This window comes from Panthera onca, chromosome B2 (genome assembly GCF_046562875.1).
Source record: "Panthera onca isolate mPanOnc1 chromosome B2, mPanOnc1 haplotype 2, whole genome shotgun sequence".
Taxonomy (NCBI): domain Eukaryota; kingdom Metazoa; phylum Chordata; class Mammalia; order Carnivora; family Felidae; genus Panthera; species Panthera onca.
The window spans coordinates 3581119-3607804 of record NC_138343.1 but is presented as its reverse complement, the minus strand read 5'-3'; the positions used below and the strand labels follow the sequence as shown (position 1 = coordinate 3607804).

At 48.3% G+C, this 26686-nt stretch overlaps 11 non-coding genes across 11 annotated transcripts; 3 read left to right on the top strand and 8 right to left on the bottom strand.

Annotated features, from left to right (window-relative positions):
- Positions 1 to 3642: 3642 nt before the first annotated feature.
- TRNAQ-UUG (transfer RNA glutamine (anticodon UUG)) lies at positions 3643 to 3714 on the bottom strand. Its single transcript has one exon. It is a non-coding gene; the product is annotated as a tRNA-Gln (tRNA).
- A 473-nt stretch (positions 3715 to 4187) lies between these two features.
- Positions 4188 to 4259, bottom strand: TRNAQ-UUG (transfer RNA glutamine (anticodon UUG)). Its single transcript has one exon. It is a non-coding gene; the product is annotated as a tRNA-Gln (tRNA).
- Positions 4260 to 5422: 1163 nt separating this feature from the next.
- On the bottom strand, positions 5423 to 5504 carry TRNAS-UGA (transfer RNA serine (anticodon UGA)). Its single transcript has one exon. It is a non-coding gene; the product is annotated as a tRNA-Ser (tRNA).
- A 395-nt stretch (positions 5505 to 5899) lies between these two features.
- TRNAM-CAU (transfer RNA methionine (anticodon CAU)) lies at positions 5900 to 5971 on the bottom strand. Its single transcript has one exon. It is a non-coding gene; the product is annotated as a tRNA-Met (tRNA).
- A 428-nt stretch (positions 5972 to 6399) lies between these two features.
- Positions 6400 to 6470, bottom strand: TRNAG-GCC (transfer RNA glycine (anticodon GCC)). Its single transcript has one exon. It is a non-coding gene; the product is annotated as a tRNA-Gly (tRNA).
- Positions 6471 to 9552: 3082 nt separating this feature from the next.
- Positions 9553 to 9624, bottom strand: TRNAW-CCA (transfer RNA tryptophan (anticodon CCA)). The gene has a single exon. It is a non-coding gene; the product is annotated as a tRNA-Trp (tRNA).
- Positions 9625 to 11774: 2150 nt separating this feature from the next.
- Positions 11775 to 11847, top strand: TRNAR-UCG (transfer RNA arginine (anticodon UCG)). The gene has a single exon. It is a non-coding gene; the product is annotated as a tRNA-Arg (tRNA).
- A 3113-nt stretch (positions 11848 to 14960) lies between these two features.
- TRNAS-AGA (transfer RNA serine (anticodon AGA)) lies at positions 14961 to 15042 on the top strand. Its single transcript has one exon. It is a non-coding gene; the product is annotated as a tRNA-Ser (tRNA).
- A 328-nt stretch (positions 15043 to 15370) lies between these two features.
- On the top strand, positions 15371 to 15443 carry TRNAR-ACG (transfer RNA arginine (anticodon ACG)). Its single transcript has one exon. It is a non-coding gene; the product is annotated as a tRNA-Arg (tRNA).
- Positions 15444 to 16923: 1480 nt separating this feature from the next.
- On the bottom strand, positions 16924 to 16995 carry TRNAM-CAU (transfer RNA methionine (anticodon CAU)). The gene has a single exon. It is a non-coding gene; the product is annotated as a tRNA-Met (tRNA).
- Positions 16996 to 18094: 1099 nt separating this feature from the next.
- TRNAW-CCA (transfer RNA tryptophan (anticodon CCA)) lies at positions 18095 to 18166 on the bottom strand. The gene has a single exon. It is a non-coding gene; the product is annotated as a tRNA-Trp (tRNA).
- Positions 18167 to 26686: the final 8520 nt, after the last annotated feature.

Here is a 26686-nt window from a genome sequence, read left to right as displayed (position 1 = left end):
GCTGTCACGCGCACAGGTCTATTTTTGTCATTCCCGCTGTGTTATTCATGAAGTGGATCCCTTTGCTCCCTGGAAGGGGCCCTCTTACCTTGACAAAGCGAAAAACAAAATAAAGAAGAGACTAACGTCCGGGGGAGGAGGATGCGGACCCGAAGAGAAACAAAACACTCTTCCTAAGGAAACACGGGAGCCTCTGACGGCGGAACGGAGTTAATGACTGCTTTGGTTCTAAAAATCTAACTGGATTTCGTCGTCCCTCTTAGGGCCCGTACATCGGAACCACGGATTGCGTCTATTAGCGCGGGAGATTCCTCGGCAGGATTCCCAGGAGGATGGCCGTCCCGGGCACCATGAGCGCTTCTTAGAAACAGTCACCTCTCCAGGAAGTCCTGGAGGGTGACTGGGCGAGAGCTGGAAGGAAGGCGTGAAAGTCAAACTGTAACCTGTCCCGAATGTCACGCCAAAGATTTTTGGACTGTATGGAAGGATCGTAGGACCATCCGAGGGAGCTGTGTTCTGTGTTGGTTCTATTTGTTTTGTTTGTTTCGTACAGTACGTTTGATTTTTAAAAATGTACTTTTTTTTTTTTTTTTTTTTTTTTTTTTTTTGCCTATTTCGATGCCCCCCCGGCCACAGATCCCCGGGAACACGCCGGCAGGTGGATCAGGGGTCTGTTGCAGCGGCCCCAAGGAAGAGCACACGCCTCCAGGGATCTTGGGGAATCTCAGTTAAAGGGGTGTTTTTAAAGACCTTATTAAAACAAACATGCCTTCACGTTTCACCTCTGTCTGCCAGATTGTTGACGAAACACAACAGTCTTTCATGATTAAAAACAAAAACAAAAAAAACGTCAACAACCTTGGTACAGACAGAATGTAGAGCAACATCTTCGAGGCCACGCAAGCTTCATATGGGATATAAGCCAAATCCTGGATGGATCCATGCTTGGATAAGCATATGCAGAAAACTGAAAGTGGACGTCTCTATCTCACAGCACTCACAAAAATTAACAGGAATTGGATTAAAGACATAGATATAAGACCAGAAACCATAAAACTCCTAGAAGGAAACATAAGGGGAAAAACTCCTTGACATTTATTTCAGCAACGATTTTTTTGGACAAGACACCAATAGCACAAACAAAAGAAAAAAGTCAACAAGTGGGACTAACGCGTCTGCGGGGCAAAAGACATCGAGAAAATGAGAGAGCAAACTACGGAATAGGAGAAAATATTTGCAAACCATATATCGGAGGAGGATTTAATACCCAAAATAGAGGAAGAACTCATACAACTCAAGTCCTATTTAAAAATGGACTTAACAACAATCAAGTCCTATTTAAAAATGGCCAGAGAACCATATAGACATTTGCATGGACCAAACTGGCACCATCTTGGACAGATCTGCTATGACGGCCACCCTGGGACCTGAAGCCTTCCTGAGCACGGCCCCCAGACACACTCCCACCTCCCCCCCCCCCCAACACACACTCACATTCTTTCTGTCCAACCCCACCCTGATAAGTACACCTTCGGGCACAATGTCCTCAGTCAGCTCTGGAGATACAACTGTGAGTCTCCAACATCTCCTCCAGGAAGTCCTCCCTGTGTGCTCCCAGTCCCCAAGGCTATAAAAGCAGGTCTCATAGGAGGTGGGGTCACCCAAGACACGCATCTGTCCCTAAATCCCCTTGAGAAACCATTTCTCCAACAACTAGACTTGTCGGCCTTTGCCTTCCGTCTTCCTGCTCCCTGGGCTTCTGGACGTCGTTTTGTGTAGACCTCCCTTTATGGAACATTTCTCCAAAGAAACCATCTAACTGGCCAACCTGTTCAACATCGCCAATAATCGGGGAAATGCAAGTCAAAACCACAAGCACCCCACATCCATTAGAATGGCTATCATCATCAAGTCAACAGATAACAAGTGTTGGTAACTCTGTGGAGAAAAGGGATCCCTTGGCAGTGCATATAATACAACAGGTAAAAGGCACAAAGTTGTCACCGTTTTTAAGTTTAAGTGAGTGACGAAGTCTAAAATGTTGCGGGAAAGAAAAAGAATTTATCTGGGCTTGGGAGTGTCAGGACGGGAATTGTAAAACATGATGTAAAGAAAGGTAGATAAAGGAAAACTATAACCACTAAGACCTGGAAGGAATGTTCCCAGTGGGAAGGTCCCAGCAATGCCTCTCAATAGAGCACTTGGTGACTAAGCAAAAGGAAAAAACGAGCTACCTGCGAAGTATGAGTCCTAGCAGAAGGCCAGAGCCAGACGGGTCTCACTCTGCTTTGGGATCTATACAACAAATAACCCACAAAGTCAGGAAGGCCTGATGGCCCTGAGATCCCGTGGCAGCGAGGGAATGCCATTGAGAAGGTAAAAGCACAAGGCACCGTAAGATTGCCAGATCTGGGTTCAAATGCTAATCATTACACCATGGAGCCCTTACAGAAGAGTGTCTGTTGAAGAAAAGACGTGTCTGGAAGCTGGATGCATATTTTACCTTTGGAAAAAAGTCCTGATCAATAGAATCAATCTAAAGAGCATTAGTAGATACTTGCCATTCGTTAATAGAGGCTGTGGTAGTCTGAGTCATGCATTCTAACATAGACCCACATCCCAATCCCCAGAACCCATGAATACATTACCTTACCTGGGAAAAGACACTTTCTAGATGCGATTACATCGAGGATTTTGAAATGATGAGATTATCCTGGATTTTCCAAGAGCACCCAAAGCAAGGTCAGACTTAATCATAGGAAACGTGACCACAGAAGCAAGAGGTGATCCGGGGAAGAGACCTCTAGAAGCTGAAAATGGCTAGGAAACAAGCCTCTTCCCCGAAGTCTCCAGAAAACCTGCTCACACCTTGATTTTAGACTTCTGATCTCCAGAGCTGTGAGAAGGGTGATTCGTGTTGTTTTCAGCCACTAAATACGCGGTAATTTGCTACGACAGCAAGGGGAAACTAATACAGAGGTTCTAAAACATGACCATGACTGCGGCTTAATAGGCATGAAGAAGTTTAGAGGCCAGAGGAGTTTATAGAGGCTCTTCTCTTGCTGTCATTGAGATCACTGGAAGATGTGCTCGAACTAAGGACAGGAGAGTCAACGGAAGGATCCAATGCCTAGAGGGTTAACCGTCACACCACAGGATCTCTGTATAACAAACCTTCAAGGGAAGACGCGTATCCTCTTGAGTCTGGTCACTTGATCTTCAAGATGTCCGGGCGTAAATTCAATCTAAGGAACATTAAGAGAGAGCCTCTTGTCTAGAGAAATTGGAAAGGGGTGGCTGGGGTCTCACTCCACGGCTTGGACGTTTTCAAGGTCAGCGTTAGCCTCCAGAACATTTGTGTGAACCGCGGGGGAGAAAAGGGGGGGGGGGGGTGGCGTCTGATACGTGAGCCATTAGGGCCTTAAGACTAAGGAGGATCAGGTTGACATCAGGAACCCAGGGAGACCAGAATGCTTTCCACGAGGACACAAAGTACTTCGCTTCTCGTAAGTCTGAGAAGAGAGTAAGGAATCACAGGAGGCTCTTCTGGGGAAGAAAGCTCAAGTGTAAAGTTCATGCCCCCACACACAGCAGGATGCACTGGCAAATTGAAACGTGGGGACAGGCGACCAAAACCAAAGCAGGTCCCACCGAGATTTGAACTCGGATCGCTGGATTCAAAGTCCAGAGTGCTAACCATTACACCATGGGGCCACCACACATGTATTTTGAGGGAATATCTATGAATATTAAATGCAGGGCTTGTCATTCTATTCAGCATGTTATGGACTACAGTATTTATATTTTTTAAATATCAGTGGCAAATCTGCTACATCCCAGACAGCAGATGCTCCAAAACAAACAGGACAACTGGGGCTCACACGTGTAAACCATGTTAAGACCAAGAACCTGCTGGAACCCAAACCCAGAACTGAGGTCCGGGGTGTGACACAGGAGTACTTAGGGCATCCAGAGGATAACCTGGTTTCCCAATGAAGGGGGGGGGGGGGGCGATGCAGAGGAGGACACAGAATTCCAGAAAAGCGCACAAGTCACGCAGCTCTGCAGGGAAGTGTCGCCCTGCTAACTGGGATGCTGAGTGCTGAGGTGCCCGAGTGCACAGGTGTCTCTGGCCAAGTCCAGGTACGGGGGTGATTTAAGAGAAGAGAAGATACTAAAAGGTTGGCAGGTCCCACCGAGATTTGAACTCGGATCGCTGGATTCAAAGTCCAGAGTGCTAACCATTACACCATGGGGCCGATGACAGTCGTGTCCCCTGGCAAATGTTTGGAAGCTCTTTGCAGCGCGTCGCATGCGTGTGGTTGGGTCTCTGTTCTGAACAGGTGCAGAAGGTCCACGTTCCCTGGATCCAAGGGGGCAACAGACTTGTTCGGCTGGGGGGGGCGGGGAGCCCCACAGAGCTCGTCTTTGCTTAGAATTTTCACCAGGGCCCACAGAGGACTCGAGTGCCAATGTTCCTAGAAAAACCAAAACTGTGCATTTCCTGAATACCTAACCTGGACGATGAACGTTTGTCTGCCTATAGGCTTATAGAGGAAAGTGTCAACGCTTAAAATATCTCTTCGGACATGTACAAATATAGAAAACTCAAGAAGAAAAAAAGTTAAAGGTAGCATGGGAATTTAATGTCAAGGATTAAGAAGAACCTCTACATTTCTAAGTATTTTTCCGTCCTTCTTTTTGCTTATCCGCTTTCTCTAGTGGATCAATTGCAAGTGTAATAAAAGATTAATTTTTGTTATATTTACTCTTATTTCCGTTGCATATACAGTACTGTGTATCTGCCAGTTTTATCAAGGGCCACAGTTCTTTTTTTTTTCTTAGTAAGATTTAGCCAACGTCTGAAAACGATGTCTGAAAACAAAGCCAGTGTCTGAAAAACTGAAAACAGCTTTGAAAATTCTCTATTCTGTGCATCCTCTCTGCAGTTCTGTCTTCCTAAGTGGAATAAGAGGACTCCAGAAGGAGGGAAGATTGGAAATTTCCTGTTTGAGATACTGATTCCAAAACACCAAATGTGCTCAGGAGTAAAAGAGTGATGCACTGGATGTGTCCAAATTTCGGATTTCGGATTTTGGTTTCGGAAGTCAGACCCGAGCTGGATAGGGAATTGGAAATTTAAAAAAATTAAAAAATTAAAATAATTTTTTAAAAAAAAAAGATTAAAGCCTGGGCACTTTTCGGCATCTGTATAGTGGTTTCAGAAGAAATCCCTAATGTTTTCCCCAGTTTCAAAAATTTTCTTCCCCCGCTGTTTTACTAAAAGACAACTACCTGCTTACAGTTTCAAGGGCAAACATAATATTACCCAGGAAATTGGTGTATTTCGTGCTGTTTTATGTGCTTTGCAGCTTCCAAAGTTGGTCCAGCAGGTGTAACACCTGGAAAGAAAACACTACTCCGTAGTCGGCAGGATTCGAACCTGCGCGGGGAGACCCCAATGGATTTCAAGTCCATCGCCTTAACCACTCGGCCACGACTACGCGACTGCTCCCCAGCTGTCTGGATATATTCCCATGAGGAATAATATCTTCCCTGTTTGTAAATTGATTTTCCTGCTGGTCTAACAACTCTGGACCGCCTGTCATCATACTAAAAAGAACAAGATTTTGAATATCGAGACGTTGATAACAGAAGTTATTACAAATTGTAACGTTTGCCTGTCGTGGGAAATACCAAAGCCCCTGCGGACGTCGCATTCAATCCAACAGGTGCGGGGGTACCCAACTCAGAGATTGAGTTACAAGGGACCAAAGGGAAGCAAAGACAGGAAGCAGGTGTTTGTCCCAAATTCCCTTGGGGATTCTTACACCTCCAGATCCGGTCCACTCCCTTTTTCTAAAATTTGAGGTTGAGCTAAAGAAGGGTGCCGAGGAGATAGCAGAGGATGGTTTCGATCCATCGACCTCTGGGTTATGGGCCCAGCACGCTCCCGCTGCGCCACTCTGCTCCCCACACCAAGCTGGCTTTTCAAATTTAAATTTCAAGGCAGTAAATTTTGGCGCCTTCTTACTTATGAGATAGATGTCTGGATGTTTTTCAGCGATTGCCTCGAAGTCTGAGAAAGGATACCCCCGGCTCCGTGCACGGCCACCCTCCGCCCCTCAAATGCCAGCGGCTTACAATTCGCCCCGGAAAGACCGACCGGTTGAGGTCGGAGTGCACGCCCCCTCCAGCAGGAAGACGTCTCAGGTCATGGGGAAAACCAAATGCATGCCAATTGGCATCATTTATAAGCTGAAATTGCAAAAGGAGGGCTTGCTTTGATCTTTCTCAGCCAAACCGGGATACAAGAAACACTGTTACTTTAACGTACTTTTAGCTTGTAAGTTTTCGGTCAAAATGTTTTCACCCGCGCGCTGGGTAAAATGCGAGCGCTGCATTGGCCGGGAATCGAACCCGGGCCTCCCGCGTGGCAGGCGAGAATTCTACCACTGAACCACCAATGCTTCGTGTGTTTTTGCTCCCGTATTTGTCCTTATAGCTACAGTTATACAGTCTCCGGAAACAGCAATGACATTGTACGTTTTTTCCCTAGAATTTTTCTAAACCCAATCAAAGAAAAAATTATACCTAAACATTCTGAGAAAACCTGTGACCTAGAAGAAGTGAAACTGCTGATATGCGGGCTTTTGAAGGTGAAAAACAAGTATAAATACCCAACATATAAAAATGTCTTTTCTCCATCCCCCGCTTCCCCCCTTACATCATTAATGGAAACAAATTCCAAAAATCTCTCCTTTAGGATGCAAGCCAATTCGGTTAATTACTGGGTCAAAGCGCTCAATTGGAGGTTGAAACAAGTTACCACATTCTGGAAAAAAGACCTATCGTCACTCTGCCATGAAGACCCAAGTTTGTATAAGAAGGTTATGGTCATCAGACGCGAGAATAGTACAGAAAATGCTGAAAGTAGGAAATCTCCCGAATCCTATCCCTTACACACATCCCCGTGACTTGCCCTTTGGAGGGTGGCCACTGGCCGCCGAGGTCGGTGTGGGGCTTGGGAACCAAAAGCCAAGCGGGACATGGAAATAAACAGAAGTTATATCCCTTGCTTTTGAGGACTTTTCACTTGTCTGGAGAAAAAGCCAACACAGAGAAAACCATTGACGATCCATGAAAATTATCTTTCCCAAAGTGAGCCTTGAGTTTGGTTTTCTGGGAGGTAATGGGCTCTGATAGTCCGGATGATACGAAGCATGTGAGAGCCAGTTTTTCACATGCCTCTATCTCCTTCTGGTCTCTATCTCTTTGCACCTTTTCTTCAGAATAGAGAACTCACAGTATTTACTTGGCAGGTGTGATTAGGCCGCTCTGAAGGGGAGGAAGCTCCAACAGCAAATTGATCTTCAAGTAAGAACTGGGGCCATGAAATAGGTTTCTCCAAACAGGAGAAATAGGTTTGAAATAGGATTCCCTAGCAACAGAAGAAAAGAGAACTGGACAGCATGAGACATAAAAATCAACCTGATCAAGTCACGTAATGCCTTCGTTCTTGTTTACTCGTGCCTAAAGGGTGCCTACATTCCTCCAGGGGCGTCGAAGGTAAATTCAGAGGATGGCCATTAAAGCGGTTTGAAAAACAACATAAAACCACCCGTCAAATATTAGTTACTGGTTTCTATTCCATGTAACTTTTTAGTGAACCTTCGAACGTCAGAAATTTTACCGTATTTCTATCGGAAGCAGATATATTCGGTATAACACACATCACTGGTGTTCGTGTCAGTGGGGCTGTGTCCCCCCAGGCTGTCAGTTAGGCTCTGACAGGAGGCCTGGAGGCCAGCATGGAGGAAGCCGTTACCGGCCAGGGGAACGAGCACGTTATGCAACTTGATCCAGTGGAGTTTTCGGGCTCATACGGGCCAGTTTTGTTTTCTTCTGTTGCTGGGATTTGGAGAAGGCCAGAGGCCTGTCCGGGCCCAACGCCCCGAGAAGCCCCATCACACGGGGGCCGAAGGGAGGAGCCATGGCAGGGAGCCCCCGAGCAAGTGAGGAAGAAAGAGCAACTCTGCTTCCCACCCCCAAGGAATAAATATTCGGCCCCCGATTAACTACTGTCAATTAAAAAAAAAGATAGAAACACAACCCCCCATGGGCAGTTCCAGCGCAAACCTCCCTGCTCCCTCTCCCTGCTCACTCTCGAGTGCTCGCTCTCTCCCTTCCCCCTTCCCCCTCCTCTCCCCACCCCCTTTTCTCCTGCTCTCACATCTGCAGAGTGTACTTTCCGCTTTAATAAACTTTCCCACTCCTGTGCTACTTGTCTGCCCTTGAATTCATTCTGGTGACCAAGACCGAGAACCTTCGGCGAGGCCCATGGAGCTGGCTGAGGCCAGGCCCAGGCTCACCTGGCAACAGAATCATGCAGCAAACAAGGGAGAACATTCCTTTCAGAGGAAAGGTCGGGGACAAAGGCCCTGTCCTGGGAAGGAGCGACACATATTTGAGGAACCGAATGGCCTGGGCGACACACGCTGGGTTGTTTTGTTTAAAGGAGGAGGATAATCAAGACAAGATCTGTGTGTACAGACATGCGCCATAAGGACTCGGATTTCACGGAACACGAGGAGATCTGGGACGAGGTCCCTGTCAACACCCAGGGCAAGAGATGTTGATGGAAGAAAAGAGGTCCTGGTGGAACAGAGAAGGAGATGGGCTGTGACGTTTTAGGAAATCACACTCAGTGGGACTCCTGCTCAGACCTGGGAGTGAAGAAAAGGACGTCCCCAGGATGGTTCTAGATTCCTGGTTGGGTGGGGGCGGGGCGGGAATGAAGCAGGGAAGGAGGCACACCCTGTTGCAGGCAGCCGGGCGAAGGAACAGTCCAGAAAGCAACCAGAGCAGAAAGAGGGAAACAGAAGACTGTGCCTCCCCCGACGTGGTGACTGTCCAAGAGAGTGTTTATGTGAAACCTTTCTTTAAAGAAGGTTGCAAAGGACGCACTGTCCATTGGGGGGCGGGGGCTCTTCCCCCAGCGAGATTCCCCACAACGCGTGCCACAAAACTCCGGGCAGAGCAGATATTCTGTCCTTTCTGTCATGTTAAAAACAGGACCACGGGCCCAAGATGGAGTCACCTGTGCTAAGCCCAATCGCCACACCGAGACCTAGACTTACCAGTTACAGTGTTAGCATGTCGCAGAAATGGAATCTTAAACCAGTCAGCGAGAAATCCCTGGGTCAGCACGACGTAGGTAACCTGCCTGATAGACGCCCGTCATCCCATAAAGGAACAGGACTCTGCCTGAACCAGCCTGTGTTATGCCAGTATAACGTCCTCGTTCCCAGGCCCTTCTGCCTATAAGAGTCTCATTCTGTACGGCTCCCTGGAGCTCCTTTCTCTCTACTACAGAGGATGCTGCCCCGGGCTTGAAAGGTTGAATAAAGTCAGTAAGATCTTCACAATTGGCCCAGTAAATTTTGTTTTTTAACAATCACAACTCCTGGGAGGCCTCTCAAAGTCACCTACTGGGTATACCTTGGAGGGAAATCGCCTTGCTTCTTTACCCTAAAAAAGGCTATTTGCAATTGACCCCGACGTGATTTGAACACGCAACCTTCTGATCTGGAGTCAGATGCGCTACCGTTGCGCCACGAGGCCACAGGGAAAAGGCCCTTTATCTGCCAAATTAGGATTTAAATAATCCTGTCTCCTCTCCTCCAGATTCTAAAGATTTTCTTCTGTTGATGGGTGGATTGGGTCAGCTTTCTCCCCACTATCCACAGCTTGGCTAATGCCTTGCCAAGAAAGTAAAGGAATTGACCACATTAAATATTAATACAAAAACCCAAATGCTCCCTTCTCAGGAAAACTCAGTGCTTTCTCAGGCTCAGTCTTTCCAACTCTTCAGAATTCTCCTGTTTTGAGAACTCTCCTGTGCTTACTATTTAGATCCGCAGTGAAACAGGCATCACGATGGCAAAAAACTTGGCAAAACTGCTTTACCCGTCATTCACGAGACTTCTCCCTCTTCTGAAACAGACTCCTGGCCCCGCACCGGCCCGCCTCCCTGCCTTTCTCAGCACCCACCAGGCCCACCCCAACCTGCTGAAAAGCTGCTGGGTCTCAAAAGCCCAGCGTAAACGACATCACTTCTGGAAATGCTCCCGGCTCCGGCTCCTCTCCGTCAGAATGTGCGGCCTTCTGGTCTGTATAGTTTGTACATGAGCAACAACTCAAATCCGGTGGCTGTTTCGCGAGCTCTTCCCACTTTTTAGTAGCCTGTGCTTGACCTTCCTGCGGTGAGTCTCAAAACGCGGTCCCCTGAAACAGAGCATCAGTTTCAGCTAGGAACTTGCTAGAAAGGCACATCTTTGTCCATGCCCCAGAACTACCGAAGCGGGGACTCTGGGGATGGGCCCCTGCCGCCTGTGTGCCAACAAGTTCTCCAGGCGATTGTGTTTCGGGGGAAAGGCGGAAAATCACTGCTCCGGCCTGGAGATCACCTACTTTCCTCTCTCAAGAAAATAAATTTCCTGTCCCCTTCCAGGATGGAGGATGGACAATGTCTGAGCCAGCAGGGGCCACCACAGCTAAGTGCCACAGATTGGGTGCTTTAAGCCACGGATTTATTTTCTGGCATTTCCAGGGACTACGAACCCAAGATCGACCCTGTCAGCAGGCCTACTGATGGCTGTCTTCTCCCCGTATCTTCACTGGGTCTTTCCTCTGTCGTGTCTGTGTCCTAATCTCTTTTTAGAAGGACACCAGTCCCGTTGCATCAGGGCCCACCCATATGACCTTCCCCTGCTTTGTCTAGGTCTTTAGAAGCCCTACCTCCAGATACAGTAACATCCTGAGGGGCTGGGGGTTAGGCCTTCAACATTGTGAAGGGGGGCCAGTGGGACACACAGCTCTGCCCCTGACTTGGAAGTTTCCAGACGGAAGCCCCTGCTGACAATTCCTGAGCCCCGCCCTGGGGTGCCAGGATGGAGGGTGCACGGGTAAATGCGACTGCCTCTTTGCTTCTCCCACACTATTTGCTTAGGCCCCCGCTTTCTGGAGTCTGACAACCTCCCTCGGCCTTCCAGATGGCAAGATCTTGTGGCCGTTATCTCCTGTCCCCAACTTGTCCCATTGGAACTTCTATTTTGGAGTTGTTCCGAGAGGGATTCGCGCAGTGCGCAGAAATGAATTCTTGTGTTTATCCCACCATCTCTCCCTGCCACGGTGGTCCCAGGGCACGGGGAGCAATCGGGTTTGGTCTTTGCCTCTCCCGGCTCAGCCCCGCGCCCACGGTCCCCTCAGGGCTGTGGCCTCTGCTCCCAGGTGCCGTCCAAATATAAAGCACTGTCTGTCGGTTATTGTCGCTTCACCCTCCTCTCCTCCGCAGTTATCTTGCTGGAAACCTGACAACATTTCTGACCCCGCGGCCCAACTTGTTTCCCCCACTAGACTGTAAGATTTCTTTTTTTGTCCTCGAGATTTTATTTAAATCCCAGTTAGTTAACATACAGAGTGATATTGGTTTCAGGGGCAGAATTCAGGGATTTATCACTTACACCACCCAGTTCTCCTCCCAACAAGTGCCCTGCTGATGACCGTCACCTAGTTCACCCACCCCCCCCCCCACCCACCTCCCTCCATCAACCTCTGGATGGTTCCCTACAGTCAGGAGTCCAGACTGTCAGACTTCTGAGGCCTCGGAAACGCCTTGCTTTGCAATAATGATTTCACGATGTTGCAGTCACAGCGCCAAGATTATTTTCCTTCCCCAAAAGTTCCCCACACACCCCCTCATGCCGCAGGAGGACCACGTGGCCTAATGGATAAGGCGTCTGACTTCGGATCAGAAGATTGAGGGTTCGAATCCCTTCGTGGTTGCTGTGGGGCTCACTTATTACACTCCAGGCCCTTCCTGCTACTTGCTGCTGTTTTCTCGGTTCAGTCCGTGAACAGATTCTTCTCCTTCTGACGCTAACCTGATAGTTTTACCCCCCACCCCCTCCTCCCAGGTCTCCTCCACACCCCCGCCTCCGTTTGTGACCCCGCTGCCCTCCCCGCGAGTGACTGGCCCTCGATGTCGCTCACCCCCTCTTCTGGCCGGCAGCTGCCCCCGGGAGCTTCTCGGAAACGCGGACCTTGCCGGCCCGTCCCCGTCCTTCTCGGCGGCGCGCCCGTCTGGGAGCCCGGGTTCCAGCCCGGCTGCAGGGGGCGCTCCCCGGCCCCCCGCGCCCGCTCGGCGCCCCGCCCCAGACCCCGCCCCGCGCTGCTGAGCGCCCGCCCACCTGCACCCCCGGGAACGCGGGAAAGCGAGGCGGCCCTGGGCACCCCAGGAAAGACCGGAGGCTGGGGAAGGCAGGAAAGAGGTCACGCTCGACGACAGCCTCTAACAAATGTAGGCAAGGGGTAGGATTAGAAGACCCGCCACCGTCCGCAATCCCCAGAGAAGTAAGAGACTCAGCAAAGAGCATTAAGGATCTTAAAACCTTAACAGGGTTAGCGGGAAACAGCACGCGCGTGGTGGTAAAGGCCCACCCCCAAGGTTCCCTGCTAATTGCAAAGGAGAAGAAAGCTCAGAGGGGACCGCTCCGGCTTCCCTGTCAGTTGGATGCCCAGACAAATGCCTCTGGATGGGAACTAGGTACTCGAATCAAAACGATCTAATCCATCACTGCGATTTAACTTCTGGTTTAGAGAGCAGGGAGGAATAAATTAAAAGTTGCCTTGGGAGACAGGGAGACAGAGTCAGAATGTGAGACGTTTTAGAAGATAACCGGCTTGGATTTTTTTTTTTTTTTTTTTAAGTCAATGTCAGAACAGTAACAGCAACAGGAAGTTGGGATGCTGTTCTAAACAGAAAGGGACTAAGGAAATGTCGCAAATCAAAGGCAGAGGCTCAGCACCGAGAACCCGCACCTTGTGAGGACCAGCAGACGCTTCCTCGCTTCAGGACTTCCCGGGCTCCCTGGACAGCGTGGCCGGAAAGGAAGCTGAGAAGGTCAGATAGCTCCCATGACGAGGGCCTCTTCTGCCGTTTGTGCCCTTTTTATAGGCCACAAAGTACCTTTTAAGACTTTAAAGGAGGGAAGGGACACAGTCAGATTTGCACGCTCAGGTAAAGACATCGATCGGTGGTGACCCAGCCCGACCTACGCCATCTGCCCCAAACTGCGTCTCTGGTGTTCTCTCTCACCGCTGCCCCTCCCTGGGCCCCTCCAAAATGCAATGTTCCAGCCAGACAGAACTTTCTTCAGTTTCTCTCCTATTCTGCGAGGTTTAGGTCTAGAACACCACGCACCTTTCCAATTTGGCCAGCTCCCACACATCCTTCAGATCTGAGCTCGAATATGATTCATTCCACATATATTCATTGATTACCCATTTACCCGTTCAGAGGTAACAAAGGCAGAACCGGAAACTGTCTTCATGCAACTCGGAGTCTAATGAGTGACCCTCCAGGCAACCACCCAAGGTGGCCACGTCTGGGACCTAGCACTGCTCCAATAGGCCACGTGGCTCCCTGGACCTCTCACTTGCCATACCCAATTGTAAATGTTCACTTCTACCATTGTTTACTCTAGAAAGCCCTCAAAGGAGGGGCTATATTTTTCCTGCTCTCCATTGAATGAGCAGCACCTAGCAGAATGCATGACACGTGATTGTGCTCAGAATAAAATTTTTCAAAGAATGAAGAAATGAACCCATTCAGAGACAAGAGCCTGGAGGCCAAAATACTGCTAAGAAGTTGTTGCAATCACTCCTATGAAAAACTGTAAGAACCCGATCTAAGAAAAAGGGCCTGTGGCTTGGGAGGAAGAGCCAGATTTGAGAAAAAAAATTAGGAGGTGGAACTGAAGGCTTGATAATCTACAGGCTGTGGGGAGAGAGTAGAGAAAGGAAGAAAGTTAGGGGGAGTTCTAAGTCTTTGGCTTTGGCTCCCATAAAATCTGGGTTGTTGAAGGAGGTTCGAGTTTGCAGAGAAAGGGTAGAGCATTCATTTTGGGACATAGTGCTTTTGAGATGCCCATGCACGTGCAAAAAGAAATTACCAAGCCGGCATATATTATGAAGCCCTGAAGAAAGGTCTGGGCTGGAGATCATTTTCAGCACATGAGCATGGATTATCAGTCATGTTTTATCCTTCTTGTGTTCACAGAATGGAGCTATCGATGAAGTACAGAATCTCCTATTTGCACACTAATACACCCACGCTCCTACACATACAGATAAGATTGTGATAATAATCGTTGTGTAGTTTCAGAAATGCGGCGATCCTGGGGATCTGTTCCTGCTCTGACGGTGATCTTTGCAAATACGTTTTAACTATCATCCACAGAGTATCAGATACAGTTGTTCTCCCCCTTGGGAGAGAAGGCCCCACGCAGTGAAGCAGATTTGACTGCCAGAAATATTTTCTCCTTCCCTATCCCATTCAACAACATTCCGTCAGCCGCTTTAAAATATTTTGAAAAATAAATGAACATTAAAAAAAAATTTTTTTTTTAATAAAATATTTTGAGCTTTACCAAGGCACAAGAGACAGGTTTCCCTATGGAACATTTTGATGGGTCCCCTTTCTTGAATTTGAACGGGATGATTACAATAGCAGCTGACAATTTATTGAGCCCTTGCTGTATTCCAGGCACTGGGTTCGGCGCGTGAAGACATGGGGTGTCTGTGACGACATCTTTGTCCGGTGATTCGCTGAGAATTAATGTCCTACTGCGGCAAAAATACGAGGATTTTTAAAGGATTATTCGAAGGCAATTCTTTACAGAGGATTATCGCCACAAATCGCTGATTTGCATTCTAGAAAACGCCCAAAAAGCATTCTCAGGTGGCCACGTGCTGGAACGCAGGTTGGGTGAGACTTCGCTGGTGTCATTAGAGGGGATCGTTTGTTTCGTCCTCTTGTGTTACTAAATCCTGAAGTAGCCTAGAATACATGATATATCGTTAACATGGCGGAAGTGGAAAAAAGCATCCCAGTAGCTGTAGTCGTGGCCGAGTGGTTAAGGCGATGGACTAGAAATCCATTGGGGTGTCCCCGCGCAGGTTCGAATCCTGCCGACTACGACGGGCGAGTTTTATATATTTGCTCTTGTACTCGATCTTCAATTACAGCCGACTTTTAAAACCATTAAACATCCGTTCAGACGTTTGCAAGTTACATCAAAATGGAAGAATTCTCACTGACCGCGAAGGAATCCTATTGGATGAGTGAACTAAAACAAAAGAGCCAATAGAACGCTTTCGTTTGAATTCTGAGGTTTCGGGCTTGGAAATCCTGGTGATAGGGACAAAGGAAGTTGGAAGAGAAGATTCCACACATTCATACTTAGAGCGACCTAGTAAGTCTACCACCACCTTTTTCCCTAAGTGTAAATCCCGCTCGCATGCGTGGGGGCCAGTGGCGCAATGGATAACGCGTCTGACTACGGATCAGAAGATTCCAGGTTCGACTCCTGGCTGGCTCGCCATTTTGGTTAGCCACCTCCCCTTTGGAGGTTCACAATCTCCATCTTCCTTAGGCCGATGTAATTGTATATATAAATATTTTTAAGCCCTTTCAAAATTTTCTTTTGTAATGTGATTTGACACAAAATAACAAAAATGCTAATAAGACACGCCTCAACTGTAGTTCATATTCTGCTTTTGCATATGTCAATTTTCTTCACATCACATCGTTCAATGGTTTTCAAAATCGACCAGTCCTCCCATGAGATGATCAATACCAAATAGAAGGAAGACCTTTCAAAGGCATCGAAGTTTCACAAAAAAGAGTATTTCTAAATACCAATTCTTTTCCTCTCTCTCTCTCTCTCTCTCTTTTTTTTTTCAAGATTTAATTTTTTAAGAGCAGTTTTCGATTCACAGCAACACTGAGAGGACGGTACCCACGCATGCCTTCACACGTGCACAGCCTCCCCTGTTACTTACATCCCCCACCAGCGGGGGGACATTTGTTACAACTGAGAATCCTACTTTGATACATCACAATCACTCAAAGTTCATAGCGGACGTTACAGTTCACCCTTGGTGTTATACATTCTGCGGGTTTGGACAGATGTGTAATGACGCGGATCCATCATTACAGAACCGCGCAGAGTATTTTTCACGCCCCTCCCCCATCCTCTGCCTATTCATCTCCCCCCCCCGCCCCCCCACGCCCGGGCCACCACTGATCGTTCAGCGTCTTCGTTGTTTAGACTTTTTTCACAATGTCATACAGTTGGGATCATATCATGTGTAGCCTTTCCGCTTGGCTTCTTTAACCTAGTAACAGGCATTTAAGTTTTCTCCGTGTCTTCTCGTGGCTTGGTATCTCATTTCTTTTTCATGCTGCGCATTCTTCCATTGTCTGCAGGTCCCACAATTTATTCATTCCATTCACCTACGGAAGGGCATCTTGGTGGCTTCCAATTTTGGCAATTACGAGTAAGCTGCTACAAACATCTGTGTTCATGTTTCCGTGTGGACATATATGTCGACTCCTTTGGGCAAATGACAAGGAAGGCAGTTGCTGGATGGTATGGTAAGAGCATGTGTCGTTTTATAAGGAACTACCAAACCCTCTGCCACAGTGGCTGTGCCATTTTGCCTTCCCTTCAGCAATGAAGGAGAGTTCCTGTTGTCCCACATCACTGCCAGCATTTGATGTCAGTGTTCTGGACTTTGGACATTTTAAGAGGTGATTTTTAATTTTCATTTCTCTCATGACGTGTGATGCAGAGCACCTTTTCATATGTTTTTTTAAAAAGGGCCTTAACAGACATCACCGAACATACAGACGGCAGATGGGAAATTTTGTTAGGTTTTTATTTCTATCCTCCTTTCTACATGCATATAAAGAGTCAAACATCGCACTAGATTTGAAACAAGAATTAACAATCTTAACAATCTCTTCTTTCCCTCTCGCTGAGCTAAAGATTGCTTTGGGACGAAAAGGACTGTACTTAGCAGAGGATGGTTTCGATCCATCGACCTCTGGGTTATGGGCCCAGCACGCTCCCGCTGCGCCACTCTGCTGCGGGGATGTCCCTCTTCATAATTAACCTTCAGTTTCTGTCTGGTTTGCCCCTTCCTCCCGCTGCCCCTGCAATCTGTAGAATTGGAAACTGGGTTCTCTTTTTTCTCTCTAGAGTAGTAATGATTTGTCTTTTGTAATTCACTAGCCCTGGGCCTGAACTAACGCCCAACAGAAGGGTGAAGAAGAAATGGAAAAGCTTATTGTGGGTATGCTTCTCCGGGGCACAAAGGCGTGATCCGCTGTGACATCTGATATTGTGTACCGTGTGAATGTGTACGTTAGATCTGGAACAGAATGCCTGCCTGTATCCCACTGTCGTGTCTTAAAGCCATTCTAAATTATACAAAATAATAGACTCTGATGAAGGAAACGTGCTTGCACTTTCCCCTGTGCTGTGGTGTGATGGTTCATAATCTTGGGGGCGTGGGGGGCGGACGGAAGTCTTGAGCCCCAGGTGAGAGGAAAACGCACATTCCCGCACATATACTTTACATTGACTTTCAGAGGGTTCGCGGAACTTCCAGCCCCGAAGACTTTCTCTGAATTGGTGCTTCACTCCCTACAGACTCAATCTGACAAACAAAAACGTTCAGGTTTTCTCGCCTCTGGAAAGGAATTGACCTCTCCTGTGCCTCGCAGTGGTAGGGAATCGGAGAGAGCCAAGGACGGATGGCCTGGCGATGCGACCGCCCCGGTCTGGAAAGGCTGGCCCATGTGTGGAGCGGGTGAGCTAAGGTCGCCTACTAGAACCGGTCCTCTGGGAACACCTGCTAAGCTTGCGAAGGTTGGAGGGACCTACAGACGAAGAGATGGGTCCGCCAGCACGGAAGTGAGCGTGTGGAGAGAAGGCAGGGAGGGTTGGGAATATTAACGGACGAGCCGCTGAAAAGTGAAATCGAGAACGTTTGCAGTGGGTCTCTATGGGCCCCCGGATGCAGTAACAACATCGTACGTTCCTGCGTATGCTCGCCTTTTATTTACATTTTAGAGGTATTTTAAGGAGGGGATCCAAGGCCGGAGAAAGCTGAGAAGGCACCTTCCTACACCCCCATCCGTCTCCCTTCTCAGACCAGAGCCTCCCCCAGAGACTAAAACTACTGACCCCGACGTGATTTGAACACGCAACCTTCTGATCTGGAGTCAGACGCGCTACCGTTGCGCCACGAGGTCCCCGAGGGGCCGCGGGGTTTCTTTACCTGTCAACCTGATCCGTGGAATCGATTTTTCCGCACCCGGTGGGTGAGGACCGCGCGGGTGGAACGCGGGCCCTCCAATCACTCCCCGACTCTGCGTCCCAGTTGCTTCTACTTGACGGGCCTTCCTTCTCTATTTCACTCCTGGTTTTCTCCATCTTTATAAAATCAAACAAACAAACAAACAAAAAAACACGTTTGCGAGAGTTTTGTTGTTTTTGTCTTTTTTAGAAATATGGCTGTAGAAGGTCGGTCGCTCCGGACAGGAGTGGGGGGGAGACAGCGAAGAAAAATAGTGTTCCCCACCCCCGCCCGCCCCCCGACCCCCCGCCCCCCGCCCAAGTCAGAGGGGCAACCAAGGCGGGCTTGGGATCTGTTTCCCGAGTTGCTCGTAGGTTCCCGCGGTGTTTCGGGGAGGGGGCGCGGAGGCTGACGCGGGGCGGCCCGCGGGGACCCGAGCCGCACCTGCCCGCGGACCACGGCGTCCCCGCCCCCACCCCGCGCCCCCCGTTCTCCTGCGCGGCGGGGAGACGCGATTGCTTTCCCGCTGCCAGGGGTCCTTCAGGGTCTCTCACTGGGTCTCAAACTGCCCCCGAAAAAGAGCAAGAACTCTCTTCCGGTGTGAGCAAGTAGGCCATTCTGGCGCCGGGGGTTGGCTGGTGAAAGCACCTGTCTTGAAAGTTGGAGACCCCGCTTGTGCATCTCAGGGAACGTTTTCTGCAGACCTGAAATCACGCAGACCATCTATCTCCGCAAAGAGCGAGAGGTGTCTCTGAACTCCTAGAAAAGGACATGCGGGAAAGTGATCCCCATACCTTTCTCTGGAAATTAGGGTTTCCCTTTCTTAATCTTGAAAAATGGGTCCAGCGCCCGGGGTTCGGGAGTTGTAAAGGACCATGGATACAGGACTGAAGGACTTTGCAGGTAGCGGTGCACCCTTGGTAGGTTATGTCCAGGTACAGTCACTCCGTGGGGTGGGGGGACGAGATTAGGGACCTGGGCGAGGGATATGCTGGAGCCCGCCTCATTGGGAGGTGAGGTGAACCAGGCTTTCAGAAAACAAACCTCCAAAGGTTCGGTAGAAGCTGAGGCCACTTAGGAAAAGAAATGGGGGTACAGGTGCGCTGCTGGCAGAGAATTCAGTGTGGCCATAGTCGACTGAAAGTTAAAAGTTATGCTTTCCTCCCCTACCTATACAATGGGGATAATGTTAGTAGTGCCTGCCTCCTAGGCTGGTGTTGATAAATGCAATGTGCTCGAAACGGGCGTATATATTCACATACGTTTAGAACGACGCCTACCGGACAGCAGGAGCTCTCAGGAAAGGTTAGTGTAGGAGACACCGGTTGGCTCAGCGACAAGAGCACGTGACTCTTGATCTAGGGGTTGTGAGTTTGAACCCCACGGTCGGTGCAGGGGATATTTTAAGAGTAGATAAACTTTAAAGAAGTAGATGGTACTGTGATTACTACCCCTATGAAGTTTGCACGCTCACAGCCTGCTTTGCCGGAGACTGGAGGTAAAATTCACACGTGTCAACTGCTACTTTCCTCCACAGATTTGGAGTTCCGTGTCATCACACAGAATTAAATGCATTGGCTTATTTCGGGTGTTAGAAATACTCCTTTAAAAAAAAAATAAGTAAAATCACGGCGGGGGGGGGGGGGAAGTAACATTGTTATCATCCCAAGTTAGGGCACAAATCAGTCGGGGCTGCAGATGAGCTGTGAACTAAGGTCAACTCAGACCGGCGCCTGAAATTTATGAATGTCTGTTTCTTATTTATTTTTGGCAGCTGAGACTTAAAACTCAGTGACACACTTCAGCTCATAGAAGTTTCCTCATTCGTGTATTTTAGTTCATATTTAATGCGAACTAGACAGCTGATTTCTGTCTGGTTGTTTATAATCCATTTTTTGCTAATATTGGAGGAATTCAGGATCATATTTTAAAATTAAATTGTTATCCATTCTCCCTAGCAAGTTCCCAGAGCTCCAAGCTGCTTCTCCCTCTTGCCTTGTTTTGCTGCCTGGGCAGCCTTTTCTTTCCCAAAGCGGGAGGCCCACGGTCCCAGGCCTTATAGTCCCGATTTTGCTAATTACCTTCTTCCGACGTGAGGCTCAGGCAAGAGAGTTTTCAGGGCCCCTCAAAGCTGCAGGCTTAGCATCGAATCACCCTTACTGTTTGTTATGATCCTGAAGCATGGTTTTGATAGCTGGCTTTGTCTTTGTGTCCATGTTTTCTGTTTCTTCCTAGTATCTGGTCCAGAAACTTGGATCTGGTCCTGAAGATCTAAGGAAAGGGACTCCAGGAATAAACCCTTTGGTTCTTGCCAGGCCCCTCCTCCACACGGTCTCCTGCCCTGCCCCCCATCCCCTACCTGCTGGCAGTTCCCCGAGGATTCAGTACTTATCTGGGTCTCCAAACGTCTTTGTTCCTCTCACACATCTCATTACTGAGGACTTGACACTCTCCTTAACAAGACACATTGCTGAAATCTTCATGGAACCACCTCACCTCCGTGGGGTCGTCTCCCCTCCCCCAGGCTGGGTTCTCTCCTGATTCCTGCAGGGGGCCACCCTCTGAGTCTCCCCTCCCCACCCTACTAGGTAGGCCAGGATTCAGACCGCCTCTGCAATGCCAACATAAATTTGTGTTTAAGGGGTAGACAACGGGGGTCAAGTGTCATTAAAGTGTGTTTGAAACCTAAGGAAAAGATTCACACCCATTATGGTGGTTATTACCGAAAAAGAAAAAAGTGTTGGCAAGATATGGACAAACTGGAACTCTTACGCATTGCTGGTGGGAGTGTAAAATGATACAACCCCGTGGAAAACAATGTTGTGGGTCCTTGAAAAATGAAACCTAGAATTACAATCTGACCCAGGAATTTCACTTCTAGGTATATCGGCAAAAGGGTTGGAAGTAGGGACTCGGGCAGCTACATGATACAGCCGGTGACATTGTATCATACTATATGACTCCCCTTACCCGAGGAATAGCCTAGAACAGTCAACTTCAGAGACAGAAAGTAGAATGGTGGTCAGCAAGGGCTAAGAGGGAAGGGGGCAGAGTTCTTACTCAATGGGGACAGCTTTGGTTTAAGATGATGAAAAAGTTCTGGAGATAGAGGCTGGTGATGGTCTCACTGAATTGCCACTGAATTTGCACTTCAAAACTGTTAAAAATGGCAGATTCTTGTTTTGTTTTGTTTTGTTTTTAAGGTTTATTCATTTTTCAGAGACAGAGAGAGACAGAGCATGGTGGGGGCGGGGGGGAAGGGCAGAGAGAAAGGGAGACACAGAATCTAACGCAGGCTCCGGGCTCTGAGCTGTCAGCACGAGCCCCACCCCGGGTTTGAACCCACAGACCGTGAAGTCAGATGCCTAACTGACTGAGCCACCCAGGCGCCCCCAAAATGGCAGATTCTTATTAAGCAAGCTGAACAGAATGGATTAGAAGAGGGATCAGAGAAAATGAAAGGCCAGACTTGCTGTGGCTGGCAAGCATCCAGGCAGCTTGTGACCCCCTCCAGCCCTCAAGGACCTCCTTTATTGCTTTACCACCAGAGCCTAGCTCTGGGTCACTTTTGCAATTACCTCCCAGAGCATATGGCCTGCTGACGCACATCCTAGGGGGCTCACGACTGACCTTCTACTTGGCAGGAGTAAATAACTTAACCTTAGCAGCAGCTGGCCCCTCAAGGTGCTTAAAACTGCTGCCAGATTCCTTAGAGACTTCCGCTATCTTTAGCCCCCAGCCCCCAACACCTTCCAGCCGCTTCTCACCAACACAGGTGCTGCTCTTTCCGTCCACCGGTCCCGTCCCCGTGCTTTCATAAAGGCGCTGTTTTGCACTGAAACCATCTCAAGAATTCTTCCTTGACCGTTGGCTCCCCAGCCCCAGGTGACATCAAGAGTAGACAGGATAGATGATAGATAGATAAGCAAATTCAAATATAAAAGGACAAAAAAAGAGTGTACAGTATCTATAAATTTGATTGTGTGTCCCAAGTTATAATATAAAAGGTGTTTCTCACTGTGCGTCACAGTACAAAAAAAAACAAAAACAAAAACAAAAACAAAAACAAAAACCTGTGAGATTATGTGAGATCGAAGACATAGGAACCAGGGGGCAGAACGACAGGATGGAGGGACGCTCCTCAGGGTTCCCTCCAGGTGTGGACCTGTCCTGTGGAGGCCCAGGGGACCCACCGACCCCCGCGCCAGGAAGCGGAGGGAAGAGAGGATCTGCGTGGTTGCTCGCTGAGAAACCAGGGCACAAGGTTGGGGAGGCGGAGGGCACTCACCCACCGGTGACTCCTCGCCGCCCCTGAACAGGTCAGAAGTCTTCATCCCCAAAGTGAGATTCAGTTCCGAGGAAACAGGGAGCCCCCAGATTAAGTCCTGAGCGTGTGGCCCACAGCGTTCAAACCTATTCACGGCTCTCCTAATTCTATTATTGTGGTAGGGTCCGCTCCCCAAGGAGAGAGAAGAAAGGGCAGAAAACTTCAAGGTAACCTGGCTATGCGCCTCCGTGCAACATCCCTCGTGACCTTGTAAGCTGAGACCACTTACTCAGACTAGGTGTTTGTGTGTGTTACCATATATGGGACACCAAGAAATAAAAAATGTATTAAAAACTATGCCACGTGACCTTGGGCGCTCGAACCCAACTAAGCGGGGCCAGCGCGAATAAAGCTGCTTCCTGGAAATTAAAAAGCTTCGGTGTCTCGACTCTCTGTGCGGGAATCCTGCTACCTTATAACGTTCTTACGGGCAAAACCCAAACTCTTCGGTCCTGGGGATGCCCTGGGGTTCCCGCCCGGCCACCTCCGGGACCAGAGGTGGTCTTGGCGGAGAGGTGGTTTGTTCCCCGCGCAGGGCGCGTGCAGACACGCGTGGCGGCCACTAGGGGGCGGAGAAGCCTGCCGATGAGCGTGGGGGGGAGCTGGAGGAGAGGAGGGGGGAGGAGGGCCGGGCGGGGGAGGGGGGAGGGGGACCCTGCGGGGGCCAGAGTTGGGGGGGGAGGGGAGAAAGAGCGCAGGAGGTCGGCCGAAAGGAACGACCGAGGTGGACAGAGCAAGGGAAGGGGAAAGCAGGTTATTGCAGGGAAATCATAACTCTCTGGATGGCAGTTAGGAAACTTCGCATCTGTTAACAAAAATTCAGCTAAGTACATTTGAAGATCGAATTGGCTCTAGTAAGCGATTCACGAATCGGGCAGCATCCCGTCCAGCAGGTAGAGGGGGAGCTCTGAGAGGCTGTGTGAAATGGGAGGCTTTTCCAGGAGGGAGGTGGGGCCAGGCGGTTATTAGCAAAAGAAAAGGAAAGGTTGCTTCGCGCAAAGTCACCTTCTTGTTAGGCGAGGGGGATGGCGGATGGAGAGGCCCCTGTAGCAGATTACCTCGTTAGTGGAGACCAGAAAATTCCTAAGTGAGCAGTTAAGACTGCTTGTCTGCGGGAGGTTGAAACTGCAGTTTCAGGCTAGGGATAAAGAAAGCCCTGGTTTGGTGACTCCGCCCAAGTGTCTCCACTTGGGGTCTGTAGTTTCCTTGTTGCCACATTTAACAACGTGTTCTAGATACTGTCTCATTTTTTCCTAACGCTTTTATTTTCAGCCTGAAATATTGTGGATTAAAACCAGGAAGCCTGCTCTATCCATGAGGAGGCACATTTTCGGGGTGAGGATGTCAAGAGTGCTAGACCTTCCCAGTATTTTACAGTTTTATTAAATCCATGTCTGTGGTTATTCTGGACAACATGCCAAGGGTGCAGTCCTCCTGTCGGAGCTCAGACACGGAGACAAAAGGCTAGAGCAGGGCTCCAGACCTTACGGATCGTCTGGTCTCCTGGAGTCGGCGCTAGTGAGAGGGAGAGAAAATAGACTAGGAACGCGCGTAGCGAGGACGGTGACCCCTATGTTATGCGGAAAAAAATAAACATGGAAGAGAGATAAAGGCAGGGGAGGAGGGAGTGATCAGGAAGGATTCCGAGCAGTCTCTTCATCTGTAAAATGAGAACAGCAGCGCCACCTCAAGGTTCCGATGAGGAACAAATGAGTTAGCATAGGCCTTAGCGAGCGCTCCATAAGTGTGAACAATAAAAAAAGAAATTGAGAGAGACAGGGAGTTTATTACTATAATCATGACATTTGGGGCTATACTGTTTCAGAGATTAGATTAATATTTTAGCTTCACAGAGCAGAGCTACAACAAAAGATGGAAAAAAGGTACGAGGATTTTGCACTGTAGGGGAAAAAGCTTTCTCACAATTAGCCTTGTTCCTTTTGTAAGGTAATGAGCTGCCAATCTGGGGGGGGGGGGGGGGAGGGGTGGGGGGGGTTAAGCAGAGATCTGATGCCTGCCGGTGAAGGATGTACTTGAGAGGATTTCTGCATTTTGTGGGCATCTCAGGTGGCCAAGGTTTAGAATTCTTTTCAAATATCAAACTTTATGGTTCAACTTAAAATTTACCCAGAAATTAATCTGACCTGTATTGAATGATGCCCAGTGACTCAACAAATCCTTTTTGAATTCTTCAGCTGGTCATTTTTGGAGATTAAGCATGGAGTTTCACCGTATAGCGGAAAAACACCTGCTATGTTACATCATGGTCACAGCCAGCTGGTGGCATAATGCATTGTGCATTCCTTCCATAAAGTCAAAAATATTCCTTGAAAATGTTTTCCTTTGTGTGATAACATCTACCACCTAAATGATTGTCCACTGTTTTCTCTATTGTCATGCAGAATCAAAACAGCATAGCAGTTTCAAGCAGAAACTTTGGGATGAGACATCTGGCTTTAGATCTGAGACCCTGTTCCTCTGTCTGTGAGGAGAGCAGCTTACTTGGTGGCTCTGAGCTTCAGATGTCTCTTCCGTAGAATGAACTCACCATGCACTATTTAACAGTGGTGTTTTGCTGGTCAGAGTGGCTGAAATTAACAACTCAGGAAACAAGAGATGCTGGCAAGGATGTGGAGAAAGGGAAGCCTTTTACACTGTTGGTGGGAATGCAAACTGGTGCAGCTGCTCTGGAAAACAGTGTGGAGGTTCCTCAAAAAATTAAAACTAGATCTACCCTGTGACCCAGCAATAGCCCTGCTAGGAATTTATCCAAGGAATACAGGAGTGCTGATGCAGAGGGGCAATTGTACCCCAGTGTTTATAGCCATGCTTTCAACAATAGCCAAATTATGGAAAGAGCCCAAATGTCCATCAACTGATGAATGGATAAGGAAGATATGGTTCATATACACAGTGGAATACTACCCGGCAATGAGAAAGAATGAAATCCTGCCATTTGCAGCAACGTGGGTGGAACTGGAGGGTATTCTGCTAAGTGAAATAGGCCAGTCAAAGACAGATATCCTATGTTTTCACTCATATGTGGATCTTGAGAAACTTAACAGAAGACCATGGGGGAAGGGAAGGGGAAAAAATAGTTACAAACAGAGAAGGAGGGAGACAAACCATAAGAGACTCTTAAATACAGAGAACAAACTGAGGGTTGTTGGGGGGGTGGGGGGAGAAAGGAAAATGGGTTATGGGCATTGAGGGCACCTGTTGGGATGAGAACTGGGTGTCGTATGTAAGCAATGATCCATGGGAATCTACTCCTGAAGCCAAGAGCACGCTGTGTACACTTTATGTTAGCCAACTTGACAGTAAATTATACTTTAAAAATTAAAAAATAAAAGTGGTGTTTTAAGGATTACATGCAATAATGCATCTATAAAACAGTAGCATAGTGCCTGTGAAAGAGTAAGCAGCAATTAGCAGTTAATAAAGCTAGTTTTCATCCCTACTCTTACACACCATTGAATGTGACACACATTTAATGGCAATGACCGGACCTTGTTTGGACCCTGATTTGAACAAACCAATTGTAAAAATACATTTTTGAGACAATTGGGGAAACTTATATATGACTGGGTTTAGATCACTCAAGGAAACTACAGTAGACTTAATTTTTATTAGGCAAGAAAAAAGTCCTTAACTATTTTTTTTAAACTTTTTTTTTGATGTTTATTTATTTTTGAGGGAGAGAGGCAGAGTGTGAGCAGGAGGGGTGGCCGGGGGGAGCAGAGAGAGGGAGACATAGAATCCGAAGCACGCTCCTGGCTCAGAGCGGTCAGCACAGAATCCGACGACGCAGGGCTCGAACCCACGGACTGCAAGATCATGACCGGGCCTCGAGATCACGACCTGAGCCAAAGTCAGACACTTAACCGACTGAGCCACCCAGGCGCCCCACAGGTCCTTAACTACTAAAGATTTATCCTTATGGATAAAATCGCATAGTGTGTGGGGAGAAAAATGAGGGCAGAGAGATGAATACTTTCCATTCTAGCAGAACGTTAAGGTTGCTGAAGCCGGGGATGGATGGCTGAGGGATCCCTTATACGATTCTTTCTACTTCTGTGTATGTTTGAAAATTTCCTTGATGAAAAAATTTTTTTAAGATGCTGAAAAAAATGGCAGGAGAACCTTCCC